Genomic DNA, 8,141 nt, shown 5'->3' with positions numbered 1-8,141 from the left:
ATGCTCTAGGGCAAGGACTATGTGTCCAAGTCCCTCAACAGTATCCCTCCCCCCTGTGGTTGCTGTGCTGTGGGTGAGGTTCCTTCTGTTACAGTGTCTCATTCTCTCATGCCATTTTTTTATGTGATCTTTCTATCCCTCATTATGCAAAAGATGCTCACACAGTCCTCAGTTCTTCCTCAAGATGAATTATTCTGTGTATCAGTATAGATCTGGTATGAAGGTGGGAGGAGGTGGGTTCGACCTCTTTTTATGCTGCCATCTTTCCAGAATCCTCTGGAAATGTTTTTTTTTAAACTGAGAACTCCACGTTATTATTACTTGGAACTGTCAAACACCCTTTGTACCTACTAGAGATGTGAATGATGCTTACTCAATCCCTTTCTGATAGTTGGTTCTGTGTTTTTTGAGTTCCAAGACCAGCTTTAGTGTTGTTCCAAGATTGGGAGCTTTAAGTGTTGTCTATATTTCAAGATCCATGAAAGATTTAACTAATAAAATGCAAAAGAGTAAGTAAAGAGTTATAAAATCTTCTAGCAAATTTACAAGAAACTAAAAGAACAATATGAAGAAAACTGCATTAGGTTTTACTAAAGGGCATAAAATGAAACTTTAATAAATAGAGGGACATACCGTATTCATGAAGGAAAAACCCAATACTATAAATATGCTAATCCTTCCTAAATTCATATAAATGAATTGACTGCAATGCCAATCAGAATTTTATTTTTTGTTCTGCAGTATAAGGGTTTGGGGTGAACTAGATAAGTTGACTTTTAATTCTATTAGGGAAATACATATCAGATAAATGAAAAATAATAGACAAGTTGCATAGGGGATCATAGCACTTATTACAAAGCTCATGACATGATTTGATAATGCTGTAAGAATAATGAAAATAAAATAAATCAGAAATCCTCCAGGAAATGCTTCATGTATGAATTGACATTTTTTTGTTGTTGTAATGAAGTGGTAAACTATTTAAAAACTGGCTTTGGCTATTGATTACCTGCTGGGGAAACAAAAATAGCTCTCTGCTTCCTACCATATAAAACAGGTTCCAAGTAGATTAAATAAAAAGCACTTACAGATGTGAGCTAGGAAGATCAAGTAGGAGATCAATTGAGCCCATTGGGTAGACAGGCTTGGAGTGCGAAGTAGATAAGAGATACCTTTACTTAATACTTAATTTTTAAGAAAGAATTTGGAGAATTTTTACTTTTTACAGTATTTTCAAATAAACATTTTTAAGGGAATAAATGATAAGAACTTACTGAAGGCTTTAGGGAGGAAAGGGACATGATCAGATCTTTGTTTAGGAAGATAAATGTATTAGCATGAAGCTAGGTTGGCCAGGGGAATAATCCCAGGAAAGCATGCATGTTTCAAAGACAGTGACCATAAGCCACTAAGAGGCATCCAAGGTCCCATAATACTGTAGTGACAGTGGGGACAGACAGAAGGACTGGTCCAGGACATACTAACAGGTTTATTAGAGCTTTAAAAGGATTCACATGAGATAAGTCAAATGACCATTGTGAAGGGTGAAAAGAAAGAAAAAGACATTTTAAAATCCAAAATCTGGTTCAAATTCCAATTCTTCCACTCCTGGTGATGTGTCCTTGGGCACTTCTCAGAGCCTCAGTGTCCTCATCTTCAAAAGGGAGATGATAATATCTATTTCTCAGGACTTTTCTAGGGTTCAAATGAGATAGTGTGTCCAGAATAGACGTTGCAAAAATTCAGGCACAGGGAATTTACTTTCTAAGAAAGAATGGAAACATCTTAGTCTCTTGGACAAAAATCAATAATTTTGCTTCTCACCCTGCTTTTCATAACATACATTTGCACACCTCACAGATCATATTCTGAGATGACCAACTGAGGCAACGTAGGTCCCACTGCAAACAAGGGGAGGGATGAATGAGTGAATATATAAACAACAGCAAGTTAAGCAAAGCACAAGTTTCAGCTGAACTGCTTGATATTTTGTATCACTTTTTCAGGTTTGAAGATGATTCCCTAGTTGACCCAATGTCAACCAAATTTGGTATACCATCAGAAGCTTTGAAGAAACATCTCATGTTTCATTAAGGATTTGGTTGCCAGCTGGAAAAAAAAAATCAAATCACTTTTGCATCTTTTTCATCTTGGTTTATCATCTGCAAATTTTGATGGCTTTTAATTAAATCTGATACATGAGTGACAGAGACTTCTAATAAGAAAGATGGCCAGAAGGCTGTCTTACAGGAAAATGAACATATTATCTGACATGTACAAGAGTTAAAATCACATACTTATCTGTCAAACACTAGTTTCCAGAGTGTGATCTAATGTTGATTTCCTCCATCGCTTAGATGACGTCAGGTAGGTTTCTATATAGTGCATTGGATCACGGGAAAGTACTGAGTTTACTTATCCATAAACTCATTAACTCAGGTTGGTGGGAGAGGTCACTTTATTTCGCTTGCAAGCAGTTTCTCATTAGCCATTTTACCATCTGTTTTCATTCTGAACTTGATAGTCATCTAGTCTCACAGGGCTTCTTCTGCACTTTGGGTACTTAACATGTCACTCTGCATTTCAGATACTTATTAATTTATAAGACAAACATGGTTGGTGAAGCACTTGTCTCTTTTTCTGCAAACAAAAAGTGTGTGTTTGAAAGGCATTTGCATGTGGAAGAATCTTTTGGGGGGAATAAACACTTTACCTTAGCTCCAAATGTCCTCTCTACTTCCTTTCTCTGTACTTCAAGGTCACAAGCCATGGCTCTGTGTTCTCTGGTGGTGAAAGGGAAGGCAGTTCATAAAGATGGGGTCTGCTATGAATTACACACCATCTCTACACTTACCTCTACTCAGTTTTCACCTATGAAATGGTTATTGCCATTAAAAGGCACAGGGGGAATCTGAGAATTAGGAAGTTCAAACTGAACAGGGATGTGAGTTCAAGTTCATAATATCCCAAAATCCCAAACCCTGTTCTTCCAACTACTTCACACTTCTTGGGTGGAGTTGGAAAGATACATGTGGAAGGGGCATAGTTTTCAGCTCTTAAGTTTAGAAGATACATATCTCAAATAGTCAAGTATGAGATATTGATTGCTTTCTCAGAATCACAGGAAATATCAAGCTAAATAAAACGTAGGTGAAATGGTTGGTATGCATTTTCTAAAAAGCATTGAACAGGCAATATAAACAAAAGAATCTGGGTGTCATTTAATGCAGATATCCAACTAAATCTCACAGTTTAGCATCTCTCCGCTTGTCCTTGAGTTACTCTAGGAGATTAATGTGCCCATGGGAGCATTTGAGCCTTAAATTCAGAATTAGAATTATTGTTTGGAGTAAGTGGTTATTTCTGTCATGAGCTTGTGATTAACCTGCACATGTAAGTTGCAAAATAGTTCTAAACTTGCATTAAATTGGAGAGATAAGAGTATGAGATCTTTGCACTGGATCTAAGAATTTTGGTTGAGGACTCTGTTTTGACCAACTCTAGTCCCATGGGTTTGGTCTGCACTGTGGTTTACTTTCTGGCAGATGAAACCACAGTTCCCAGGGTCTTCTGTCTCCTTCTCTCAGATCTCACAGCATAGTGGGTGAGGGGGGGAGGAATCCTAAAGAATCATGCTTCCTCATCTCTTTTTCTCTCATTATCAGATGAAGCAAAAGATGTGGAAGGTCAAGAAAATACCATCTGCTTGACAAAACATTTTTGCCATTGTGTTAAATGATACAACCCATCTTGCTCTTTACTGGTATGGGGACATTTGGGGAGAAAAATCATACAAACTGGGGATTGGGGTGAAGTGGTGGGATTAGAATCAAATTTTTTGATCTGGCTACTTATTAGATATCCAAGAACAGAGGTATTTAGCTGTAGTGTAATGGTACAGATGTTGTTATTACTGTTGTTATTTTCAAGGTGCGGCTGATAAAACTTTGAACATGAAAAAGTCCTGAGTCACTCTAACAAAGCAGAAAAGCAGGTCAGGGCTGCCTAATTTAGAGCCAAGTGCATGACCATCCGTTAGAACTGGCCGAGGTTTCAGGGTGAACAGCAGGGAACTGGGGCCTTAGTTTGGCAGGTTCTTCTATAACTCCATCTCCCACATCCCCATATGTTTGCCAGGAAAACTACTGTAACTGCTGGGACTTCATGACAGATAGGAAAGTACAGTAAAGAAGGGAGTAAGTAGCAGTGGAAGACAACATGGAGGTAGGTGGAGCTGAGAGCCTGTCCCCTGCTGGACTTTATCCCTTCTCAACAGTGTGGCAGTCACATATTTTTGCCCACATACTAGACCCTTTTAGGTTTTGAGGCCATCACTTATGAAGATAAGTTATAGTTGTCATGGTTTCCTTTTGAGAGAGAAGCAATTTTGCTAAAAGAAGTTCATCACTGACCACAAGAGAGGCAGGAAAAGGCACTGGACTGAGAATCTGAAACACAGGTGTAGCCTGCCTCTGTGGTTAACTAGCTTTGGACACAGTCAGTTGCCATCTCTGAGCCCCCACTTCCTCATCTGAAGGGTGGGTATTGGCGTAACTGTGTCCAAAGGGCTCTCTTGGTCCAGCAGCTTATGAACATGAAAGAGTGCTCGAGGAGGAAAGGAGTCGAGAGTAATAGAAAATGTTTTCTTACAGGTCCCTTCTGACTGTGACATTGTGAGATCCCAGCAGACCCAGTAGTAGGTGGCTTTATCGGACTTGGTGACCTTATTGGTGTTCAGGTAAAAGGTCCATTGTCTTTCTTATCTGTTGCCAAGTGAGAATTGAGCTCGTTTTGCTTGTAATTCTTGTTTAGGCCACATAGGACTGGTTTCAGGCACTCCCCTCTTTCTGTTGGTACAATGGCACTCTTGAGGGGAACTCAGACAGCAATTTATCTGCACTGTTTTGTTTGGTGTCTGCGTAATGGAGAGTTGATCCTGAGACATTCTCAGGTTGATATCTCCATCTGAAAAGCAAGGGAGAGAAATCAGCCACTTAAAAAGGTTGAGTCTGGCCACAAAAACAGTGAAAAGACAAGAAAGGAGAAAAGTGAACCTACAAGCCCCAAGCTGAAGACACAAGGAGAACCCACGGGTTTGGCCCTGCTAGTGACTACTCAGAATGGACACCAAGGGCCAGCGTGACTCAGGGCCAGGGAAGCAGAGGCAGCCTGTGTTTTCAGAGGCAGGGAATGGGGAGGGAGGTTTGCTGTAGAACCGATGAAAGTTCTTCTCAGTAAGATCTGTTGCAGTGTTATTTTACCATGTTCCTAAGAGACGGAAGATTTGTCAGACCTGGGAAGACCTCACTGAAACCCCTGTTACAATCATTTAATGCTAACCTCCCCTTTGGAGCGGCTCTCTCCCATTTTTCCTTTCGGTGTTGATTCAAATATCCCTCTCCTTGAGCTCTTTTTCACTCCTTGAATTATAGATTTTTCATCCTATTTTGCAAGAGTGTGGATAGCTATATGATTATCATGAGAATTGGAAGAAAAATACTATTATTGTATAATAATAATCCCAAAACCTGATGCAGAACTATGTACATTTTATAGATGAGTAGTTTGTGGGAAGTTCACAAAGTTTGGTAAATATTAACAATTACCGTAATTATGCTCTAGGTACTATGATGTTACTAGTCTCTGCTGTGAATGAAGAAAAATGTTAGAGAAAAAATAATCCCCTTAATTTATTACCCTCCACTCTTTTTCTATTAAGAGTTCTTAGTTTTTCAGGATTAAAGGAACACTTTACTGTTGTTTGGAGGACACTGCAAGTTGGAATTTGAAAGCGTCCCTGAGATCTTAGGTTAGCTGGGGTGGCTCAGTGAGGCAGTTCAGTTATCATGGCAAAGGGCACTGTGACTTGTTGAACACAAGCTCTCATGCACGAAACCTTACCCAGTCCTGGCAGCTTATGCCCACTTAAAACTGGGAAAACAGAACGAAAAAGATTTAATAACTTCCCTAGATCAAGCTGTCAGGTACTAGCTGAGCAGGAATTTGAAACCCAGGTCTGTGGCACTCTATCTTTCATCTTTCATTTGTTCAAAGTCAACAAAGTGTTTTGAACCCTGGATTATGGCTCCCTTCCCAAGAGGCTTCCCATGGACAGAGGCAAAGATGATTTGGGACACTTGCAAAGCCAGGCTGAGCCCCGGGGAGATAAAGATAGGTGATAAAGTGACCTGAGAGGCACCACAGACTGGGGCTTTGGGCTCCTAGCTCAGAGCTTGGTGAGGACGCACGTGCAGGAGGAATGCCCCCTGTGGCCAGTAGCCAGGCCCCTCGGGAAGGAGGAGCGAAGAGGCTGAGCGTGCACAGGGCGCGGCAGGGTTTTTGTTCAGTGACAGGGGAGCATTGCGCGCCGTGTGTCCCAGCAGGCGCAGTAATACAGCCCCGTGTCAGCCTCCTTCACTTGGTGTATCCTGAGGCTCGCAGGCAGGTTATCCTGCGGCTTCCGTGCTTCGTATCTTTCCTCGCTAACACCTTGCTCATGGACCACATTTTCATTTGAGGAAATATACAAGATACGTTTTATAGGCTGGTCGGGCTTCTGTCTGTACCAGTGTACATATACATTCTTCTTTAAGGTATCTGTTTTTATTTGGCACTCAAGAAATGCCGTATTTCCTTTTTTCTTGGTAATGGATGTTCTGAGTTGTGTTATTAGAATGTCTCCGCCTATATCTGAAAGAAAAACAAAAGCAAAATTTAGTAAAATATTGACTTTCATTAACATAGTAAATATACATAGGCTCTGTATTGAAGAGAAGCTTGGGCTCTGAAGATTACATTTTATTCCTGAAGAATTCAAGGGTATGGTGGAATTTGTCAGCTTAGCTTGAATGGCAGTGTGGTTTTCTTCCACTGAATGGGCTGATTTGACTGCCCACGCCTTCTACCACCTCCCTGCGCACTCCTATCCATGGGTAAAGCCATAAAGCCACTCACAAGTCCAAAGGGAGGCAGCCAGGATGACCAGTGGCAGGAGAAGCATTCTGCTGACACTTGTCAGGAGAGGTGGTAGAACAGTGGGGTGACAGCAGAGCAAATCTGAGAGCGGATTTAGTAAGAGGAAGTGACACTGCGAGCACACACCCAAGACCCTGCTGGGAAAGGGATCCACATCGTTTCCCCAAACATCCTGCAGAAATGGGTCTGCTAACCCAATTGATCAGCAGATTTTTCTTATACTGTGTGGTTGTTACCATCTGATTATATTACTGTAAAGAAGCCATTGTCCTGTTAAAGGACTGAAGTCTTTTATTGGTCCAAAACAGCAAGACAGAGGAAGAGAAGGAGGGGTGAGAGGGAGAGAGAGCAAGCCTGAAGTCTGCATGTGACCAGCCTGATGGGTAACTTTGTCCTAACGTCATTGCTCATCCCTACACTTCATCAGGCAAGTGGGGACGCAGACTCAGGGGAGAGCCTACTGACGGATGACCCGGCTTTATAGTTTAGATACCCTAGCCAAAGGAAATTTAAGAGTCCCTGACTTTTTAACGTTACCATTAAATAGGACCTGTAGAGATGCTGTGTCTTTGGAATACCTTTATAACTTAAAAACAAAAGCCATTGTTAGGGCCTATTATAAAATGAATGCATACTCAGACAACTACTTAGAACAGTTTGGGGTGCTCCCTTACAGATTAATTTCTGTTCATTTTTAAATGTTTCCTAACATTGCATATTCAGTTTTATGCTCTGTCTTTATTCCTGAACATGACACTATGAACATTTTTCTCTTCTACAATGAGTTCCTTGTGGTGTTCTCTTAGCTGGGTTCCCTGGTTCACCACCACAATGACTATCAGACCACTTAGGGTGCTTCAGATTTTATTCATTTTAGATGGCTGGTCCCTCAGCTCCTAAGAGGAGCAGAACAAGAAATCAATTACTTAATTCATCATCTGTTTGTGAATCCCTATTTTGCTGCAGTTGTTCACTTAGTAGCTGGTTACTAAGACACCCTGATCAGCCTTCCTTTCCTTGTGTCATTTCCTCACCTCCCGGCTGGTCCTTCACCTCCCAAATAAATTGCTTCTACTCAAATCCTGAGGCACACCTCTGGGGGACCCAAACCAAGACACCCCACACCTCCTGTCAGGTGACCTCTCAATACAGATACTCTTCCAGTT

General features: G+C 41.1%; 1 pseudogene; it reads right to left on the bottom strand.

Annotated features, from left to right (window-relative positions):
* Window positions 1–4,498: 4,498 nt before the first annotated feature.
* On the bottom strand, window positions 4,499–8,075 carry LOC130684347 (uncharacterized; annotated as a pseudogene).
* Window positions 8,076–8,141: the final 66 nt, after the last annotated feature.

This window comes from Manis pentadactyla, chromosome 7 (assembly GCF_030020395.1).
Source record: "Manis pentadactyla isolate mManPen7 chromosome 7, mManPen7.hap1, whole genome shotgun sequence".
NCBI lineage: Eukaryota > Metazoa > Chordata > Mammalia > Pholidota > Manidae > Manis > Manis pentadactyla.
This window is presented reverse-complemented; position numbering and strand designations above follow the sequence as displayed.